Below are 23,611 nucleotides of genomic sequence, written 5' to 3' on the forward strand. Positions count from 1 at the left end.
TAAAGAAAGACTGAAAACGCTAATGATGTAAACTTAATTTTACACTGCTAAAATTTTAATAAACGTTATAAAAGAAGGTCAAGAATGATAAAATATTCTACGCATGTACTTTTTGACAATGTTTGTTATGGTATTTCATTAATTTTCATAAAATAAAAACATACGTTTTAGTACTGTGTTATATTTAACTATGATCTGGTAAAATTCTTTTAAGCAGAACGAAAGCGCACATGCAATATACGAAATGTTTATCCTGTAAGAATAATTTGAAATGTATTTTCGATTTATTTGAGAAATGAATCTTGTCGTAATAAATCATTTTCACCATATTTTTATCATGAAAAAGTATGATAAATGTCTAATCTGTCTATTTAAATGTTGTTGTAAAGAGAAACAAATGTTGATTAATTTGCAACAAAAATATTCCATCTCATATACCGACCTTTTATCTAACATAAAAGTTAAGTATATGGCTATTGTTTATTATAAAACGTAAGTATTTTGTTACTATTGTTACTGAAAGATGACAAAATTATATTACTAAATTGGCCTTAATAAATATACAACGAAGTTTTTCATTGTCCTAGAAAACTATATATTAATTTTATTTGTAATCAAACTTTTATATTTAAAAACATTTCACCATTAAAATTAAATTTATTATTTTTTTCTGGACATATATTACCTAATATTGATAGCATGTTATAAAACTCTCAGTCAATCTAGCTATTTGATTAAAAGAGCCTCAGAAATATATAACTTTTGTGTTTGCTGATAATTAGTTGCTCTTCCTCTAGTCAATAGTTTAAACTTAAAGACAGCTGTTTATTAACCATATGAATCTTTGGAGCAACTAAATAAAGTATTGTGCGCATTGATAATTGTAATTCCTAATTTTTTCACTTAACAATGTCAAATTATTAGAACCAGCATTTTTCTGCACTTAAATGTAAAAGAAATATTACAAAAATCGAAAATATATAATGAATTACTTTTCAGTGTATTTAAGTTACAGACAAAACAAAAATTCGAACAGGATTTTGGTCAATATAAACACTGGAATAATGCAACAGTATTATTTAAATTTACATTGCAAATAATTTATTGTTATTTCAATATGTTATCAACCCTAAGCTATTAATAGAAAAGTGAAATTCTCAGTCTAAACATAATGAAAAAAATTAAATGTACGTCTCTCTCTTATTTCATATTTACAAATGAAGTGGATTCAGCATGAAAGAGGTTAGATCTGTAGTAAGATGGTTGGTCCTTAAAAGATTATAACAGCGTTTTCTTATGACCAATGATCAAATAATGAAGCACTAAGTGAATTCTCCTTCAAAGAAAACATTAGACAAACTCACTTCCAAGTAATGTTCCTGTTATAAAATATTCAAAAATGTAGCCTTGGTGACAGAAAAAGAAATAGTATCCATTATACGTGATTTGGATTCACCTAGGACCTGGTCCATCTGTAAACAATACAGACTTAAACGAAGTTTGTCCTGAATAATGTCATAGCGCCGAGTTTTTATTAACGGAACTTCAAATTAGGTGGTTCACCTATCGGTGTAACGTAACATGGAAAGCTTTTGTTTGATTAAAAAGTGAGTATCCAAGTGTAATGACAATGTTTGATAACAATTTAAAATTTTATTAAGCTTAATAGGAGAGATAAAATATCACGTACTAAATACGTGCCTTATACAAATTCTCAGTGATTTCTCCATTATGTTTATATGTATATATATATATATGTGTGTGTGCGTAAATGAAACACATAGTTCAACAAAACAATTTATGTTTTAAAATTCTTGGAAAGCAGAACAATATTGACAGAGAAACCATCTTTAATGTTGCTGATGATTAGAGAAAATGGGAAGAAAAATTCACAACAGAATAAACTAATCCGATACAAAACTTAGATAGATTAGTTTAGTTTATATCAGTTTTTAGCTGAAATAACAACATGCTCGTATGCACGAATTTGTTGTTCATGGGTAGGTTCATTAATACAGGTAGCATTACAGTTACCACAAATGTATTTGTGTACAGCCCCTGAGGTAACAGAGATAGGCAAAGTGTCTTTGGCTTTAAACAAATTTTTATTATAAATGTTAACATAAATACTAAATGTACTTACATTTATAATTAATATCTTTTGGTTATTTTAATGTTGGGATTTTGATTTAAAATATTATTTGACCTTGAAAGAAGAGTTAAGAAATAGTGATATTTCGAAAGTGTGTGTGGTTTATCGGTAGGTTAAGTTTTATTTATTAAAAATGTTCATGCGATAGAGTGTAAAATATTAAGAAGTTAACCATTACTTTGTGATATGTTATTAATATCTGAAATCTCCAAGTGAAGAGAACAGATATTTTATACTTTGTAAAGAATATTTACAACAAGGTTATATTTGAAAGAGTTTGGTATGAATCTGTTTACGTCCCGGCATGACCAGGTGGTTAAGGAGCTCAACTCGTAATCTGAGGGTCTCGGGTTCGAATCCCCATCGCACCAAACATGCTCACCCTTTCAGCCGTGGGAACGTTATAATATGACCGTCAATCCCACTACTCGTGGGTAAAAGAGTACCCCAAGAGTTGGCGGTGGGTGGTGTTGACTAGCCTTACACTGCTAAAGTAGGGACGGCTAGCGCAGATAGTCCTCGTGTAGTTCTGCGCGAAATTCAAAAAACAAACACACCAATATGTAAACAAAGTAGAGGGCTTTTATTAACACACTAATACAAATTGCATGATTCTATCCTTGAAGAAAATTTTGTTTAGTTTAGTTCTATAAAAATATTTGATTAAAGTATCCAACAAACTGGTGGTTGGCTGTGTTTACTAGCTGTCTTCTTTGTAGTTTATCACTTGAAATTTAGGAGTGACTAGTGCATATTATCACATATTGATGAATTTGAATTTTCTCTCCGTTTTGTCTCTCAGTGGCCCAGCAGTATTGAGTTGCCTTGCGTAATAATCCAACGAGAGAAAATTGTACTCAGATATCTGTTTAGTTGATTTAATGGTAACTACTATATCTTAAGATGAGAATATTAAGACTTCATTAAAACAATATCACTAGTTTTACAAACGTTATATTTTATCTTACCTACGTTTTGAGTAGATCATTAACCTTTTTTAAACATAGAAATTTTAACAGTGTTCATTTTCATTGTAGTTGCTACACTATTTTATATCTCTTGATAGATCAACGATAAGGCCCGGCACGGCCAGGTGGGTTAAGGCCTCCGACTCGCAATCTGAGGGTCACGGGTTCGAACCTCTGTCGCACCAAACATGCTCGCCCTTTAAAGCCGTGGACACATTATTATGTGACGGTCAATCCCACTATTCATTCGTAGAAGAGTAGCTCAAGAGTTGGCGGTGGGTGGTGATGAGTAGCTGCTTTCCCTCTAGTCTTTCACTGCTAAATTAGAGACGGCTAGCGCAGATAGCCCTCGTGTAGCTTTGCGCGAAATTCCAAAAAAACAGGTCAACGATAAGTTTATGGATTTACGAAACTAAAATACAGGCTTAGAATCTCTGCAGCTGGTTGAACACAGATAGCTGAATGGTACAGCTTTGATAAAACAAACAAATGTTACTTTCTTCTATTCTCGAAATTAGCCCGCTTGTGTACAATAAATCGAAGAGTTTCAAAACATTTACTTTGTAACACATAAATATGAAGATTAAGTAAACTTAAAAGCCTGTATTTATAATTATAATCACATAAATTAGTTATGATTACAGAAGCGTTTACTAATCGACTTACCACCTTTTAGCTAACATAAAATTCACCATTAAGTATAAATGCAACGATGGAGATACTTACACTGACTTTGAAGATTAATGAGTTAAAATTGTACTTACTTACATGTTTGTTGTTACACATTAACAGTTTTAGCAATGAATTAGGTAACACTATTTAAGCAAACGCAAAATAATTTATGTCCGTTACAGGTCATATTTTATAGATTACAAGATACACGTGGCAAAATCAATAAGTAATCCCAGTATTCATTAAATGGCTACATAATTTAAATTCGTTCAAAACATGTTTTTTTTTTAAATTATGAAAGACACGTGATACACATGTTATGCAGGAAAATGCTGTGTATGCATGGTAAAAAGATATTAAAAAAGATAAAATAAACATGCAAAACATCCAAGAGCCAGGTTCTTACCAAAAAGAGTTTTGTCTCATGCGTCTTTCGAAGATCGATTGTGGCTAATATATCAAAATTTTAACATGATAGATATTTGTCATCACATAATTGATTAAATCTTGTTTGTTAACACCCTTAGTGGCACATCGGTGTGTCTGCGGACTCACATTACTAAAAACCGGGTTTCGATATCTATAGTGAGTAGAGCACAGATAGCTTATTATATAGCTTTTTGCATAATTCCAAACAATCAGTCAAGGTTTGTTATTAATTTAAGTTTAAGCACTTTACAATTTATTGTATTTTAGTCATTTTGTTTTGATGGTAATCAGACAGCTACGCAAAGGTCTATTTGCTTTGTACTCGTTACAGGTATCGAAACCCAATTTTTAGTGTTATAAATCTTAAGACACATCTCTCAGGCACTAAAGACACTTTTTAATTACTCTAACTCGAACTATATGCATCAAGGCTGGACATTTTGTATAAACTTTGCAACTTATTTAGGACTACTTGTGCACTTGGAAACTGATATCATATAATCAATTCATCAATCTGTCAAATTTAATATCTCAAATCAAATATAAAGTGGAACAACCTAATTTGAAAACTGATCACTATTTTCATATTTTATAGTTAGTTAATTTAAATGTTTAATGTATTATATCAAATATTTATTGGTATGCATTTCGAAATCGAACGAAAGAAGATTATTGGTAAATATTTAATTTTAGCCTTAATATTTGTCCTACGTTTATATATTCGTCACTAGATGGCGAATCATTATGTATGTTGCACTAAACTGCTAATTTCTCAAATGTTCGAGAAGTAAATCTTTAACCAATAGGATGGAAAAGTTAACTTTTCGAAAATATTAATATAAAATATTCATCACACAAAAATATTTATAATTTAACATGAGAAATATAAAAAAAGATGGGCAATATTAATAGTTAGAGTAATGAATGAAAGTAAAGAAATTATATTTACAGTCATTTATCAAAGATCATTAAAGAATAAACTGATTTTAACAGTTAATTTGTTTATTTTACAGTAGCATATGGAGATGCGATGAGTTTTGAAATCATTTATGGTTTGCCACAAGGATCTTTACTGAATTCTGTTATATTCAACGTGTAAAAAGCTGATATAGTTAACGCGATGAAAGCTACTGAGACACTGTATATTAATGTTGACGATACTATTGTTGAAAGCATCTCACACACGTCAATGATAGAGGAGAAAGTTATACAAGAAACTAGAAAGAGTCTCTGCTAGATAATTATAGATAACAAAATATCCATGAAACCACATAAAACTTGATGTTTGTTGATTACAAAATAACACACATACCACTAGAAAGTCACGATGACATACGCATATAGAAAAGCTTCACATGAAGTCTGGATATTGTGATGGACTACAATAAGAAATTAATAACGAGTCTTACTCTTTCTAAATATGTAACAGGGTGTAGAGAGAGATATTAGGACTGATGAACTGAACCTTATTTAAAAGCACAGAAAGACACTAATCATGTAAACATGTGAGTTGGCAAACAAGGTGGAACTATATCGACAGTAGCCATAACAAGAAGTTCATTCAGATCAGAAGGCGAGACATACAAGGATGCACTTGTAGTTTGGACGATTAACAGTGATAATATGGACAATATAGTTCTCTTAAAGAACTATCTAAACCTCATCACCAGACAGGACACATGTTTTGTTTTGTTTTGTTTTTGTCAAAAGAAGAAGATGCATAGAAATTTGAGAGATTTGAAGACTCATATGATAACTACTATATATTAAAGTACAGAAGCAAATCGTCCATCGAATGTAATGTACAGACCTTAGGTAAATTAGTAACATTTTTTATGTGATTTGATGAATTAACTAACATGCGGATTAAAGTCAGGAAAAGCTGGAATGAGTGCAAAAGTGTGTGGAAGGGAGAAATACTAGCAGAATCAATTTTAACTGAGCATTATTACAAGAACCTTGAGGACAACTTTATTCAGAAAATAGAGCCTATGCCAAGACCAGTGCAAAACTGTTAAGCGTTTAACGGTTGTAGTTGCAATAGCTTTAAAATCATCTTATTTACTTCGAGTCCCTAGCATTTAAAATAAAAGTAATAATAAAACAATAATGTTACAGAGTAATGTATAATAATAAAAAAGGAACTATAAGGAACTACTTCATAATGGACAGTGGTTATGAATTAGAGAGAGCACAGCATTATCTGGTTACGCACTGAAAAAAAAAAGTCTTGCGACAGGCTATACACCTGAAGATAGAAAGCCTGTGCTTCGGTCGGTACTAAATTCCTCTACCTTGAAAATAGATAAATTAATATATAAAAGTTATCTATGTAAAATTTCTAAAGTGCTCAATGTTCAGTGGTAAGAAATTCCCATTACGTAAGGTGCAGTCTAACAGAAAATTTAATTTAAAAAGTTACTGTTTTGTTTCATCTATGGTAAAAAGAATAAAATTAATGTCTATACTATAGTTGTACAGAAAATATAACAGCGTCATTTTCTGATCAGCTACTTCTGTATTAATGCGAAATTCCGTCATTTTTATTCTAAACGGTAACAACGACATTTTCATCTTGGGGTAACTTTCAAAGTTCTGGTGTGTTTAATATCAATAACTTCTTTACAGTAAATGTATGAGGAAGTTGTAACCAACTAAGTTAATAGTAAGCATCAAGAAAGTAATACCTAATAAATAGCATACAAATTAACTAACTCACCGTCATATAAAATTCGCGCACAACAAGTGATGTTTCAATCGCTCATAAATTCTATTCTAAGGAAATTAGAAAACAATAAAACGCCCCCTTCAGGCTCTTGGACAAAGCTCAAAACAAAATTTATTTGTTTTCATGGGCATATTTAATGGTTACCTAATATTGAACAATACCCTACTCAAGACTATTCGTCGCACTTTTGTAGCAGTTAGTCAAATCCACAACTAAAATTAAGGACTGAATAAATTTCAATAATTATAATAGGATTAGTTTTATTTGCTATACATAACTTGTGTGACAACTTACAGTTTAGTTTATATCATTTTATTCGAAGTAAATAAAAAATATTATTCTTTATTTAAAAGGCTACTGCTAAAGATGTCAATAATGATTACCTAAATTTTATAAAGCCTAAATACGTTTTACAATCAGAGACAATTTTTATCATTAGGATCCTCTGAGACTCTTCATACTTATCTTAATCTTATTAGTGTTTTTTTAAACAATGAACAGCGTTACAAATACTGCTTATGATGAAAAAGAAAACACTTCTAATTTATTAAGACAACTTAAATATTAAGACACTTAAAGTGCTATTAACATAAAGAAAGACTTTCTAGGTACGGTGAAATTATGCATACCAATAACTGTCATTTTTTGTTACCCGTTACTGAAGGTGCTCGTTTTTCTTACTTAGAACCGTCATAACAATACAATCAATCCCATTGTTTGCAGCCCAAGAATTAACGATTGGTGGTTTGAATAGGTGCTTTCTCTCTAGCCTAGGACTTCATAATTATGGAGGACTAGTGCTGATAGCCTTCGAATTGTTTGGACAAAATTCAACAAAACAAACGCATAAAAATATATTGAATAGAAGGGTGCTAGTCAACATCACCTAAAACCATCTTTTGGTCCTCTCTTGTCTGAACAAATAGTAATATTTTATAGTCATTTCTCCAATACCCGTACAGCTCCAAACTGTAAAATGCGTTTTTATGGCCACAGGTCAAGGACTTGGTTTCACAGGCGCAACAGACTTACCTCATTGTCACGTTTGGCTTCTCCGTTAGTGAAAACGGAAAATGAATTCTGACTGCGTTTCACTGACTTAACTTAAAATGTGATTAAGGACATATATGTTCTGTACTCCCTTAATCGCTGTATATTGTTTCAGTGTGTTTGAGATTTTTTTATGAATATCGATCAAGGGAATGAACACAAAGTTTTTCTGGTATTGATTATTGGAAAGATCGTCTGAGTCACCAAAATGTTTCATGCGTTTCCCTTTATAATAGACCCGTGTAGCATGAACGACACAATGATTTGTTCTGGTAACAAACCAAGTGATCGTTCCTAAGGGTATGAACCATTCCCTACTAATATGAGAATGGCCCTCACTCACATGGATAGCATCTGTGATATCATGCTTTTCTTTGTTTGCAAGCACTTTCATAGATGTTAAGTATTAAGGTTTAGGTCGAAATTCAGGTCCAGATTTTACTGATATTCATACATATTGCATTTTGAGAGCTTACAAGTTGCGTGATTGCTGTTTGTCTTCGAGTGTTAGTTTGTAACTAGTAGTGACGTACACAGTATGTGAATGGTCATTAGAAAAAAAAAGATCCCATTTACAATTCTTTATTGGTATCTTATCAGTAAATTTATTTCTATTTGTAGCTTTCGTTTCACCAATATGTACGTGTCATATTCACTACATCATGTATACATACGTGTGTGTGTCCAGGTTATGTGATACGCCTAGGAGGCCAGGGAGTAAGATATGTTTTGAAACTAACTCCTTGATCCCGCAGCAATGCTCTTCCCGCTAGGGTGCTATGTTCGTCACTGATGCTATGCAAAACGTAATAGAGCTTGAGGTACATTGCTGAAAGAGCGTCAACAAAACATTCTCTCTCTTAAGTCAAAACAGATGAAAGTATTTGTTAAAGCGTTTAACTTTTTTTTATTCTGATGTCAATGCCATCCCTACTATCTTGTTGGCATTGTTTGTTGTTGTTTTTTATTTCGGGGTAAGCAACACAAGGGCTAACTGCGCTAGCCGTCTGTAATTTGACAGTGTAAGACTAGAAGGGAGGCAGCTAATTATCACAGCACACCGCCAACTCTTAGGCTACTCTTTTACCAACTACTAGTGGGATTGAACGCCACATTATAATGCCCCCACAGCTGAAAGAGAGAGCATGTTTGGCGGGACGGAGATTCGAACCCTCGACCCTCGGATTTCGAGTTGAGCGACTTAACCATACTAAGTCGTTATTGCCTTGTTAATATTGCAAGGATTGATAGTATTATTAGCCATCGTCATATTTACTTCCTTTTTTTTAAAGTTTTTTAACTTGTTTAGTTATTTTGTAATGATAAATTATCTAATAAAAACTGTTTAAATTCTGAAAATAAAAAAGTTAAAATTAATAAAGATCATAAATCTTTGTGTAGTGATATTTATGTTTTGTATTATATTATTTACTAAATTAGTGGAATGTTTAAATTTTCAAATAGATGTTTAACAAAAAAAAATATTATAATTTATTTTCTCCAGCAGTACCAAACCTTTAGTGTAAAAACATGAATGGCTTATTTTATCGTCTACTTCATAATCCTTCTTTTTTCTTTATGTCTTATTTTATTTAGCGATATAATCAACTCGGAGATTCGTTCTCTCTTATCACTTCATGTCTAAGTTAATAAATCTAGTTACTTCAACTTTATATTCCAACCAAAATACAAAGCAAAATGAAAAACTAAGAACGTAAAGAAAATTTAAATAAAAAACAATTAGTTTTTATTTTATATTTTTCTTCAAAAATAATCATATAAAACTCTACGTTTACATAATGTGTAGCACCAGTTCGTTCTTTTATGCCTCTTGGTACAATGATTTAAAATAATGTTCAACAACAGAGTCCTGTACCTATTAGATTAAAAGATTTTATTGTGAATGTTTTAAACATATTGCAACTAATAAAATTAATTAACATATGTGATTTTTTAAAATTCGTTTATAAGTATGACATTTTAAACATAAATATTTCTTAAAGTTATATGTGAATTCATCTGTTATCCTACGTTTTCTTTGTTTAGTTCAAGCTGAGTCTTGATATAGTACTGTTCACTTATAGGCAGTATATGTTTAATACATTGAATCAGTATTTATGTTTGAAAGCAATGCATTGTTTCAATTGCAGTTGAAGTAAATGCAGACAACCGAAACTTTATTTTTGATATTTATGTATTTATTTATTAAGCTGGTTTTATTTGAAGTTTGTTTAAAAACAAAGCTTTGAAAGAACTGAGGTATACCTATATTTTCTAACATAGATAGTTGAGTATCTTATAAAAAGAATTTTCTGTATACAAGTAAGCACATTACATTTCAATCATAGAAGAAATAAAATGAGAAATAAATTTATCAAAATTACATTTTGACATTGTTTGGCTTACGTAGGTAGTGTGATACCATCAAAAATGCATCGCTTTCAAGAACTCTATGTAACAACCCTTTCAGACACAAGATATTCATATACTTGGTTCATCAAAATGTGTTTAGGTCGGGGGATTTAAAAATTTCCAAGATGAGTTATCCCTTCTTGTTAATGGCATTGCGAAAAAATGTGAATAGAGAAAATGTGAGGCAATAGCACCATTCAAATGACACTGGACTCGTAATCCGAAGGTCTCTGGTTCGAATCTTCGTCACACCAAACATTCCCGCCCTTTCAGCCGTGGGGGCATTATAATGTTACGGTCAATGCCACTATTCATTGGTAAAAGAGTAGCCCAAAATTTGTTGGTTGATTGCAATGACTATCTGCTTTTTATTTTATTTTAAACTGCTAAATTAGGGACTGCTAGCACAAACAGGCCTCCTACACGAAATTCAGAACAATTAAACAAATTTATATTATTTTTATTGCTTTCTGTGCAGTTCTTGTAGTTAGGTATTACATTTCTATGGCATTTTGTCGCTCATTTTGTTTTTTCTCCCCTTCATTCATGGATTTCCAAGTTAAACAAGAGAAAAACTATTTGGGTTATTTGGAAATAAATACCTATAATCTAAGTTAATTTTTTCCGATCAATTTTTATTCCACTCAACATCACACCTGCTGTTGTTTTTGTCTTTTAGGTAGGTTTGAAAATATGTAGTTTTTGAACTTTTACATCTCATCTTCAAAGTACACGACTTCGGTGTTTGATAACGAAATTTAAAGCATTGTTTCGATCAACTGGATTCTTTATTTAGCGAAAAGTGACAATAAACAGCTCTTATGTCCTTAAAGTTATGTTTGCTGAAACCTACTTTTTATAACATTTCTCTGATTTGTATAATAAATAGAAATGTTTTATTTATGAAGCATGTACATTACAAAAACATATAGTACATTCATAGTAATATTCAATATTCCTAAAACACGCGACTCTTCAATATGTGTTATTTTATATTTAACTGCAATAAAAAACTTAAAAAATGTGAATGAAATTTGCAACATGAAATGAGACTATTTTTGACATATTATCACATAAATAAACAACCGCGACAAATGTGTTACGAGCCAATTAGCTTAATAGTTTAAAACAAAAAGAAATTATGATTCGAAAAGATCTGTCGGTATCCTGTATATTTTCCTTATTAATTAAATGCTATTTATCTTCTTGGCACAAATGATTATATGATTTTTACATTGCTTATAAATTGCCTCTTCAGAGATTTAAAGTTAATGTATGTCTTATATGCTGTATGATTTATCAGTATTTCATTTAAAACTAATTCTATCGGCCCGGCATGGCCAGCTGGGTTAAGGCGTTTGACTCGTAATTCGCGGGTTTGAATCCCCGTCGCACCAAAAATGTTCGCCCTTTCAGCCGTGGGAGCGTTATAATGTGACGGTCAATCCCGCTATTCGTTGGTAAAAGAGTAGCACAAGAGTTGGCGGTGGGTAGTTGTGACTAGCTGCCTTCCCTCTTGTTTTACACTCCTAAAGTATGGAAGGCTAGCGCAGTATTTCTCGTGTTGCTTTGCGCAAAATAAAAAAAAACAAGCTAACATTATTATTTCCTTTTGTTATATGAGGTTTCTCTGTTCTAAGTTTCAGTTGGGCTAAAACTTGAGATTGTCGTTATTAGACTGTTTACAAAAATTCAAGTTTCGCATTATTTTGCTACAAAGATGTTTAACGTTTCGCAGATGTTAGTGCAGTATAATTGTAGCGCTCAAGTCCTTCTATTCGTTCAGATAAAAGAGTACCCTAATACTGTTTACCAACTACGTATTTCAACTCGTTTAGATATGATGCAAAAATTTTAAATTATATTGTTTTTCATAGTTCTTTGCTTGGACCCAAATGAGCAATTAGCTTTTGCTTCAATTAAGTTGCAAAGAAGGTGAAGTGAAAACTACTAGCCAGCTTATATTCTCTTACAAGAATTCTTTATTTAAGAATTTAGTTCCAGAATGTAAGATAAAAACTTCACTAAAGGTTTCGAATTTTATTGTTCCTTAAGTATTTTGTGAATTTTGTCAATCATGTAAAAGTAACCAACCAGTATGATTTTGCTAACGATTAAATTTAATATCGTATCAATTACTACGAGGACTTTATGGTATTTTGTAGGTCTCTGATATGATAAAAACAGTGAGGAAACGTAGACAAAAAGAAGGTCTGTCACAAAATGTATCAATATTAAAACCTGTTTTATTGTTTTGTGATTCCATTTCATGTAATTTTATATTTTTTATTATAAATACTTCAATAAAGCAGTTTTCGTAATAATCTTATATGAACACAAGTTATTTGAAGTTGTGATTTAAGCAACCAGTGATCAAAGAAATAGGCTAAACTTTGTGTTTATAGGAATCCTAAATATTTATAAACTTAAAAAAAGTATATTTTGAATAATTAATATTAAAGGTGAATTATGCAAGATAATTGGAATATATTTTGTTTATCATGGGAAAAATATAAAATTATTGGAAGCGAAGCCACAAATCTTTCTCAGCTAAGAATTATGGTTTGAAAGCTAAAAGCTGGCGAAAGATTAGAAACCAAAGGGTAAAAACATTTTAATTAAAATTAATTAAAATCACCTTAACTATTTTTCTACGTTCCACTTTATTTATTTATTCACTTCTGATTCAAAATTAGTGCCATGTAAACATAAAATTTTATATTGATATTTTGTCTTTCCAAATTGAGAGCACATGAATTCTTTAATCCTTTATTAAGTAACAAGAATAAAAACACTAACAAAAGAATGTAATATATTTGTACAAAAAAAATTTGAGATTGAGCTTTAATATTATACTAAATACTCCCGAAGATCAAATTGGGGAATTTATAAGAATGTTGTTCAAAAAGGATCAAAGTTATCAAGATCTATATCAAATCCTCACGGGATTTACTCGTCAGTTTATTAAAAGTACCATTTTTCTATACAACGATATATAGTAACCATAAAAACTATGAGACATTCATTCGGATTTAGTATTTCGATATTGCCAGTAATATCACAATGGTTGTTAAATGAAAAGAATAATTGATTCAATTGCCCGACATTTATTGTGCTTTATAACATTGAAAATATAAATGAATATATCTTTCTTCTTTGAAATAACTATAACATTGAACATTATCAGAAATATAGTGGTAATTAAAAACATCCGATTGTAAAATATTATCCAAAGCTTCCAAAACAATTGACTTTCCTTAGCATTAAAAGTAACACTTTAAAGATATTCTCAGTTCCATGAGTGTGGAGGAACCGGAACAGAATATAATAATTCAAGATAATGTAATAATTGTAAACAAAATCCTTAGTAAATATATGTAGTACATCAATAGTAGAGAAATCTATTACAAAATACATATAAATTAAAGCAAAATATTACTGTATATTCTACGAATTTCGATAATGATTTCATCTAAAGTCCTAATCTACATTCCGTAAATGAAACCTTAACCAAAATCAAGTAAATTGATACCAACTTACTTGCGGTTTCTGATGAATTATATTGTATGTAACGGTGTCAAGGTTTTAATCTTTATCATTTTGTTACACCTAACGAACGATACCTTAAAGAACGCTATTTATGGAGTAAGATCGTCGTCGCCAAAGAAAACTAAAGCCCTGAATGACGTGTAATGTTTAAGAATGTGTAGTAAAAGTGGAATAAAAGCTTCCACACCAAACTTTCACAAAGACCAAAGTTTTGAAAATTGCAAAACAATTAAAAATTTAAATATTACTATAATCCTACTAAACAATCAAATTTTGCATCGATCGAAAAGTGGCAACTATTTGTCAGCCTTCAAATTATATCCTTTTCAAAGCAGTCCTACATATTTAAATCTGCCAAATTGGTTCTCGATGATATTTACTTAATTTCACCATCAAAGATGTATTCTGATTTAGGAGTCCTATTGACGTTAAAGTTACTAAATATAAAAATGAAGAAAAACAAAGTACAGAATAGCTATCTTTATAAACCTGTATGATGTCAGTTGCATGAGCAAGCACACATATATAATGTTACTGCAAGTTTAGATTTGAAGTCCATAGTTTAACAAGCAATGGCACAAGTGGCAAAGTACACCACTGCATAAATAAAAAATCCCCCTATCTGAATGAGAAATGATTTGTAAATAACTGCATTAAGTGGTTACTAAGCATTATGCAATTTCAAGTTCTCTTATAAATACAGTTAAGCCGTTGAATAAAACTAGTATCAGTATCCGAATAGCTCTTAAGATAAAATCTATGATTACGTGAACCACATATTTCTTCTCATTTGTATTAAGTAAAATTGCACAGCATCTGTTCTTTTTTCATAGAATATAATTCAGCACATTACATACAGTGTGTACATTATCACTGTGTGATTTTCGTGCAACCACACGCCCTTTTGAAAGAATAGTGATTACGTTTATGGCTTTACAACGCTAAAATCTACGACTTGATTTCTCGCGGTAAACACAGCAAATAGCCCAATGTGACTTTGCTTTAAAACTACTTACTGCTTAACCGATTAACTACTGCACATGATTGAGAAGCAACTGAAAGTTCTGATATAACCTCATAACATTTAGAATAAGTCTCCAACTATATTAGTAAGGCCAAGTCTATTCCTAGCCTCCTCTTATGAGTTATTGGTAACTCTTTTTCCAATAAAAAGCAGTAACAAATCAACAATTAAACTGTTTAATTTTCCAAAAATGATACCGAAAGAACAGATAAACTGCAGATAAAATTAATCCGGTAGTTTGTCTAATCTATGTCTTAAGATGAGCAACACATTTTATCATTTCAAGACCCAAATGGCACAGTGGAATGTCAGCGAAATTACAAAGTTATTTAATGCCACCATTTAAATTCATTAACTTTATATTTTATACACTGTTGAAGTAACAAAATACGACCATACTGACACCGAGAAAATGTTCTAAAAATCTAGCTGACAAGGATTCACTTACCTTTCAAGATTTTTTTCCACATCAAAAGAGTAGTTTCATCATATTGAGAAATATTCCACAATAAATGGCCAGGTGGTTAAGGCACTCGACTAGTAATCTGGGGGTCGCAGATTCGAATCCCCTTTACACCAAACATGCTATCCCACTTAGCCGTGAGGGCGTTATAATGTGACGGTTAATCCCATTATTCGTTGGTAAAAGAGTAGCCCAAGAGTTGTTGGTGGTGGTGATAACTAGCTGCCTTCCCTCTAGACTTAGACTGCTAAATTAGGAATGACTAGCGCAGATAAACCTCGAGTAGCTTTGCGCAAAATCAAAACAAAACAAAATCCTAAGATGGGTTTACAGCCAAAAATGTCGTTACCAGGGAAAATACCAATTGATGAAATCACAAAGACTTATCTTAACAAATATGAACGTGAGAAAAGTATCTCAAACTAACTTTATTTGTTTCTTATATTCATTGTTTTAATTCTATAAATGCGAATGTAATACTCAAACAAGATATGTTTTTACAAAGTATTTTAGTATTAGAAACGAATGTCGAGATTTTCTTTTATAATAAAAATCAGTAACAATGAAATAAGACAATTTAAAATTGATCAAAACGTATTTACAGTGTACCTTTTATGAATGATGACATTAAGATATTTCCTTTAACTAATAATATGTCCAATAATTCACATATATTTATACAAAGAATACTCAAATATACTTAACTTAAATTGCTAATTAGACATTAAACCCAAATTACAAGATGACATTATACTTTAGAATTATTATATTTTCTCCAATATGAAGGGATTTAACGTTGTTAGTATACGCTTCAGCATAATACTAAAATACGCAACCTGGATGATGTAGAAGATGGTGAGAAATACACTACATCTCAATTAAAAAATAACTGAAACTCAGTTAGTGATAAACTGTACCAATGGATGACAATTAGGACTAATTCCATGTATTTTTATCTAATGAATTAAATAAAATGTTACTGAGGAAAATACTGGGAATATCAATAAAAGAAAAATCTAGCTTTCGTATAGAGAGGAATGAACTGATCAGCTTCAGATATATTGATTAACTTTTTCACTTATGTGCTGAGAACCAGCTATAACAACAGTGATTATTTCCTGAGGATAGTCTTTCCATCGTTTTTCTAAGTTTTTACTGATGTGGCCAGTTCTTCTGTCTTTGGTACATTGAGTAAAGTATTTAAGCCATTCCTCAATGCCTTTGCATGAATGCAACTATAAAAACTATTTATCCATTGCCAGAATAGATGTAACACTTCTTAATACCCATTCAGCGCTTGTGTAGTTCAAAGCCTGAACTATTTCCTTCCTTAGGGTTATGAGAAACACTACCTGCTTCACACGAGGGCTACGTCATCTTGATGTTTCATAAACAATGGTACAGAACACCGTCCTTAATTTGTAATAGCTTATACAAGTGTGACATTTTGAGTATATCAGTACTATTTTAGCAAGTTTGTAAGTAGCAAGGAAGATAGATACAAATCTTTCACTTATACTTTCAAAGTTTTTTATTAGTCATTAATGATATTAATCTATATGTAGAATTGTCATTTCTCGTACTATTTGGCTTTAACCGCTACATGACATCCGGAATCTGAATATGTGACTAGTTCTTCTTGAACAGTTTCTTGGTAAAAATAATTGGTATGTATGGATTACTAAGCGTTATTCTTTAATAGATTGACCTGAGGACGAAAGACGGAAGGGTTTCGAAACGTAGTCATCTGCACTTGTATCTCCACAACAGGCAGTTGCCGTCTATTTTACAGAGATTTATCATTAAGCGTTATTGTTCTAATAACTCAAAATCTACAACTTTATGTATTTTGCATTATATCATCCATTGTTTGTTGCTAATTTCTCCATAATAACCACAACATTTTCTGTAGTGAGAAAGGATGTTTTTTTTATAAACTTTAATGCGTTTTGGTTGTCACACAAATAATGTGTCATTCCTATCAATATGGTCCATTCATTCTGAAAGTACATGCTATTGATAATGGACTTGGTGAGATGTTTGTTTGTTTTTTTACAGATACATAAGGGTGTGAAGCATATACTCAAACATATCATGATCTGGTGAATCAAATCTCTATAACGCTACCTACGTTATTAAATGCTATGAGAATTCTAGAGTATATCTAGAATCTATTTCAATAAAACTGGTAGATTGAGTCAAGAAGCATAACATACTGAGGTTTATGTAAGGGTTAGACATCTTCAAGCATGTGTTATTGTCTGTTTACATTACAATAACAATCGAGTAGTTTAAAATCATTAGAACTTCCGCAAATGGCTATGTTTTAAGTATCAAAGAAAATTTAGCCATTTGAAACTTTGATCAAAAAATGAACTCATAGTTAAAAGCAATTCCTTTAAAAGTATACTTAAAATAAAACCCTTAAAAGCTAAAAATTATCTGTTATAGTAATGTTACAATACCCACACTTTGACAAACTAATGTTCAGAATAAAAACAGTGTATTTCATATGGAAGTTTTCTCTTTGTAGCACATGACAACAATGTATTAGACTACATCTATATTAAACCCGTAGTTCACGACTTCCATGTTGGGGGCTAATTATCACATTCTTTCCAACATTCGTTTATGTAAAATCAGTCTGGTTAGAACTGATTGGATACGTTGTAAAACTGCATTTCAACAACTGCACAGCAAAATGACTGATAATTTACACAGCAACCCCAATTAAAAGACTGATTACAGAGAAAAAAGTTTATTCTATAGAAGTTTATATTGCAATTCATATATGCCAAGATTTCTGTCTTTTGCAAAAACCAAAATTGCGCTTACTAGCTGAAAATGACGGATTTCTAGTGTATAATACACAGGATGTTAAGTAAAATTCTGAATACTCCAGTACACACTCTAGAACTCAACTTTATCTTCATGTATTATTATCAGTATATCGCAGTTTTAGGACCGTTTTACTTACCCAAACTGACAGCAGAACATTTCTAACAGTTTAAGTCAGCAGGTACTGCTGCAGCCATTTGGTCATCACTGACTTTCTTGCATTGTTTGTTATGCTGACCTGAAAGTTACATATACCTGATGGTCCTATCCAAACTGAACTTTATCTTCATGCATCATTATCAGTATACTGCAGCTTTATGATTATTTTACTCGTCCTAACTGACAGCAGAACATAACTCGGGTTCTAACAGTTTGAGTCAAGAAGGAATGCAGCAGCTATTTGGACATCACCAACCTTCTTGAATTTTTTGTTGTTCTGACTTAAAAGGTATGTGTGCCTGATGGTATTATCCAATAACGGAATACAGATATTCCTACAACTAGTAGCCAAATGTTCCACTGCTGAATCTTGGTTTGTTTTTGTTTGGTTGATACAGCATAAAGTTACACAAAGATACATCTGTGCTCTGACCATCTCAGCCATCAAAACCCGATTTTTAGCGTTGTAATCAAGAGAGCGGACTTACCGCTGAGCCACTAGGGGCACATTTAAAGTAGGCGTTCCTTTCGTTGTGCCTATAGAGCTTCTAGAATGATATCTATGACTGCATTGCCGATGTAGTCGTAGCAATTGGACTAATGATACCCTGATGACCCGTTAGGAACAATTGATGTCGTACCATCATGTGTTGCAGAATCTTATGGAGTGAAAACATAATAGTGATAGGTTAGTGAATATTTTGTGCTTTAGTGGCCTTCATATGTTCTGAAAGCTATTTCAGTGATAAGCCTAAGTCACGGTTGCTACTGCTATTAGTACCCACTTTATTCTGGAATGCAGACATGGCGAGAAATAGCTTCACATGTAATATCCATTCACATTGGTAGCCGTCACTTTCGAGCCTTGAACCTCACCCCAGATGACAACGCTAGGATTAGTACGTTTATGACCTCGCGTTGTCCGTTGAACACATATTTAGAATTAAGGATCTAAATATCCGATGAATGTTTATAGTCAGAGAACAGTGGTAGAAAAAATATTTTTCACCACACTAACTATGTTTTATGCTTTACCACACAGTTAATAGCAAAGAAACACGCAACTCATGTGAGTAGAACAAGTATAATTTTGTATTTCGTGCCTTGTTTTGTTAGTTTTTGCTTTGTTAGCTTAAAAATTATTTTGCAGTAATTTTTATACTTTTTCTGTCTAGACGTTCGATACTAATCTCAAACGCACACAATGGTTCATCTGTGTTTTGCCTACCGCATGTATCGAAACACGATATTTAACGTTATAACTCTCAGATTTATTACTAAGCCACGGGTGTCTTGTCTAGTCATATGTGAGATAATACGAAAATTATAGAATATAAGGTTGTGTTGGTGAATCTGTAATGAGTTGCAGGCAGGTTCAAATAAGCCGCGTTTATAATCTCTAACTGCTTGGTTACCCGCCGTCAAAATCAACGTATTAAAGTAATATATATATATATCGATCTAATTAGAGTCTTATTTGCAAACTTTGTGGATTTAAATAAATACCTTATATCTTAAAATATGTTTTTGGTGTGAAATTCTATTTAATTTTACAGCCAGAAAATAAACATTACTGTTCTTTGATTTATTTATAAAGTTCACAGGCATTTAAATCGTCTTTCATTTAAATTATGTTTATGTATATTTTTGTGTGTGTATGTGTGTTTGTGTTCGAATACACAGTATATAATATCCTGTTTCTTGAAATTTCACATTATAATCATAAGCGAAACACACTTTGAGGACTTAATTATTCTGTATTGAAGAGTTCTATCAAGTGAGGTTTTTTCCACATCCTCAGGGTAAAGAGATAGACGAGTTTCATTTGATGCTTTATCCGTCTCTGCTCTAAATGTCCTGTTGGATGCATCAAATCACCTTAATACTTGGTTTTGTTGGCTTAGTGGGAAATGTGAATACCCCAATAAACACGCACGGTTCCAAAATGAAGATATATAGAGTGCCTAAAGCAATTACGATTTTTTGGCTAGAATTATATACGTCTTGTGTAAAACAAAGAGACTATATACTTACGCCCTCTTACTGATAGTATTATATCTTGTTGTTTCTTTTGTGACTATCCTTACTATGATTATCACGAGCAGTTAAGAAAAGAATGTTGAATATACTTATCGAACGTCAGACAGAGTATAAATAAATGTTAAGAATTTAGCCTCTTAGAATACCATACTTAAGTTTGTTTTTCTGATAATTAAAAAAGTTATTTATCATCGAGAATGTCTCGGGAATGTCATGAACTTTTACCCAGGCGTTCTGGTATCGTTTATATAAATGAAGTATGGAAATAATGGAGACATTATTATTCGTTCTGATGCCTAAATGTTTAGTCATCATTCATTTAAGACAAGGACAACCATCAATTTTGTTTCATACTACTTAAAAATATACACTTTTTAATGGACAATTAGAAGAACAACAACTGAATTAAAGCCACTGTTCCAAAGCCTGGAGATGTAATGAGCAATAGAGTATTGGCTTCATCCAGCTGAACCCATCCGGTTCCTATAATTATGATTTCATTGTTGACTGTAGAATAATATAATTATAATTATCTTTATCTTTAGAGTATTTAGCCAGAATGAGTTTGAAAATTTTGCGATTTCAGATAAAGAAATCGTATAGTTTTGAAAAAAGCATTGCATTATATCACGTAAAATAAATACAGAAACATATATTAATACGTACATTTCATTATGCATATGGCTTCTTTACATTTAAAATAATAATTTTCCTGTTTTCTGCTTTAAACTAGCAGTTTCAATGTTGAAAATGTTATGGTACAGATATGTTTTACTGGTTGAACTGGAGTAGAGTTTTTTTTATTTTTTCAATAAGGTATCAGATTCTGGCAAAATAGTTGTCAATGCTTCAAATCTCTCTTGGTCCATTTGGGATTTAAAAACAAACTAAGTTTACAGTCATACATTATCTTCGGTCGCAATTGACACTTTAAATTTTAAAGCAGTAGCTCTCTTTCAAACATATGCTTCTACTGTGTTGTATGAGCTGGTTTCTCTCGTCTCTGTAGGTAAAGACTTAAGGTGGAAAACAACTGCTCGAACGCCAATAAATTGGTACAACATGACCAGGCATCTAATTAACAAAAATGAAAAACCCTATGGAAAAAAATAACTTCTTCAAGTGCGACTGCTGTTGCTCCAGTAACTAACATTTCACTTAATCTGAGGCCAGGAATGGCCGGGAAATAAAGACACTCGACTCGTAATCCGAGGGTTTCTAGTTCGAATCCCCGTCATACCAGAAATGCTTGCCCTTTCAGCTGTGGGGACATTATAATGTGACGGTCAATCTCACCATTCTTTGGTAAAAGCGTAGACCAAGAGTTGTCGGTGAGTGGTGATGACTAGCTGCCTTACCTCTAGACTTACTTTGCTAAATTAGGGACGGCTAGCGCAGATAGCTCTCGTGTAGCTTTGCGCGAAATTCAAAACAAACCAAACCACTTTCTAGTTTTTTCAACTTATTCCACGTTCAAACACAAGCCAGTTTTCATAATTTATAGTTATATCAATAAAGAAACACCAGATAATAATCTTTATATTAAATATTCTGTACGTGTTTAGTGTGGAAAGTTGTGGAGCTGAATTATATGGTTCGTGTCAAATTATCCCAAATAAAATTAAGCTCTGCAGTTTTGGGCCGTTGATACGTTATCATGGTAGCTGTCGAGTCACAATACTATTTTGTCTGAAAATACTAACCGAAGAACTGGGTGTGCCTTCTCTCTAGTCTGTTCATTCAGAATTAGAGATAAATAGTGTAATTAACTCTTGTGTTTCTTTGTACTGAGTAAAACAAACAATATTTTATTCAGTTACTTCAAACAATTATACCTTACAGGGGTTTAATATGTTTTTATAAGAGAAAAAAATGGCTAATGAGGCGAAAAAAATTTAAATCCAAAAGGGTGAGGACTCACATAGTTATTTCTGACTATTTTATAACTAATTCTCAAAGTTATTAATTATGGGAACTTAGCTATGCCTACAATGAAACGACCAATGGGTCCCAGTGCATAAGAAATATAATATTTAAGGACTGATACGTCATTTGGTGAACTTAAGACTATAACAACTGTAAACTTAAAATAATTAGTTTTGTCAGATAAAACTTTAGTATTGCAAGCATAAGATCAAGACAAATTCCTCTTAATACATAATTTCATTAATTTTTGCCGTATTTTATATTTATAACAAAGCTTCTAAGGTTATCTGCCACCGCTTCTAATTTTGAACTATTGAGCAGAAGGAGGACAGCCAGTTAATAGTACCCTAACACTCACCTTACGCATTACAAGTGTGACTGTTACTATTTCAAGTCATCCATAACTTAAAGTGAAAAATATATCTGAGGAATTAAAACCATACATTTGATGTAAATGCTATGCCTTAGAATAGGAATTTTAATATATACATATACACACAAATAGGCTTGTTGCATTTTGAGTTAGAAATTATTTAAGAAAAAACAGTACTATTCTATTTCTAAACTCCCATATTTATTCTACTATAATAAATATAACGACTTCAGCAATTCACGAAGTGTTTGCTAAGAAACCAAACCATAAATTTCCTCCATCAGCACACACATGTTTTGTAAAGTAGTTATTCAATCAGATCAAACATTTGTATGAAAACATAAGAATTTACAGTTTTGTTAACATTTTTCAAGAATGTTTTTTTCTTCAGAAGTTTACTGTTGAGAAACGGGAACATAATGCACTGTAACTTAGGTAATTAGATAGTTACAATAAATAGGAAACATCGTAATTAATTAGATTCAAAGTTTTATCACCGAAAGTATTATTTATAATGCAAAGGCAAGTTAATGTGCATAAGAAGGCAAAATAATTATATAAATACTTTGAGAACCGTTAGAAACAGCCGTAGCAACCGGAAAGTCTTGAGAGTTATGTTGCTGAGCACAAAGAGGATGTGATTGGAAAATTGTAAAAATGGTAACCTTGTGGATTTGACGAATGCTGCATAAGAGTTTTATTCTGTACTATGTTCACAGCGAGTATAGAAACACGGTTTTTAACCTTTAGACTTTCCGCTGCGCCACTGAGTGCGTGGGAAATTAAGAGTGGTAACATCAGAGCGATGTCAGAGTAAATAATGAATAC

General features: G+C 31.7%; 1 protein-coding gene across 3 annotated transcripts in view; it reads right to left on the reverse strand.

The window, feature by feature from the left end:
* LOC143252804 (substance-K receptor-like) overlaps window positions 1-23,611 on the reverse strand; it is a 253,291-nt gene that overhangs the window by 97,123 nt on the left and 132,557 nt on the right. The gene's annotated exons all lie outside the window — the stretch shown is intronic.

The sequence above is a fragment of the Tachypleus tridentatus genome, chromosome 6 (genome assembly GCF_004210375.1).
Source record: "Tachypleus tridentatus isolate NWPU-2018 chromosome 6, ASM421037v1, whole genome shotgun sequence".
Lineage (NCBI taxonomy): Eukaryota > Metazoa > Arthropoda > Merostomata > Xiphosura > Limulidae > Tachypleus > Tachypleus tridentatus.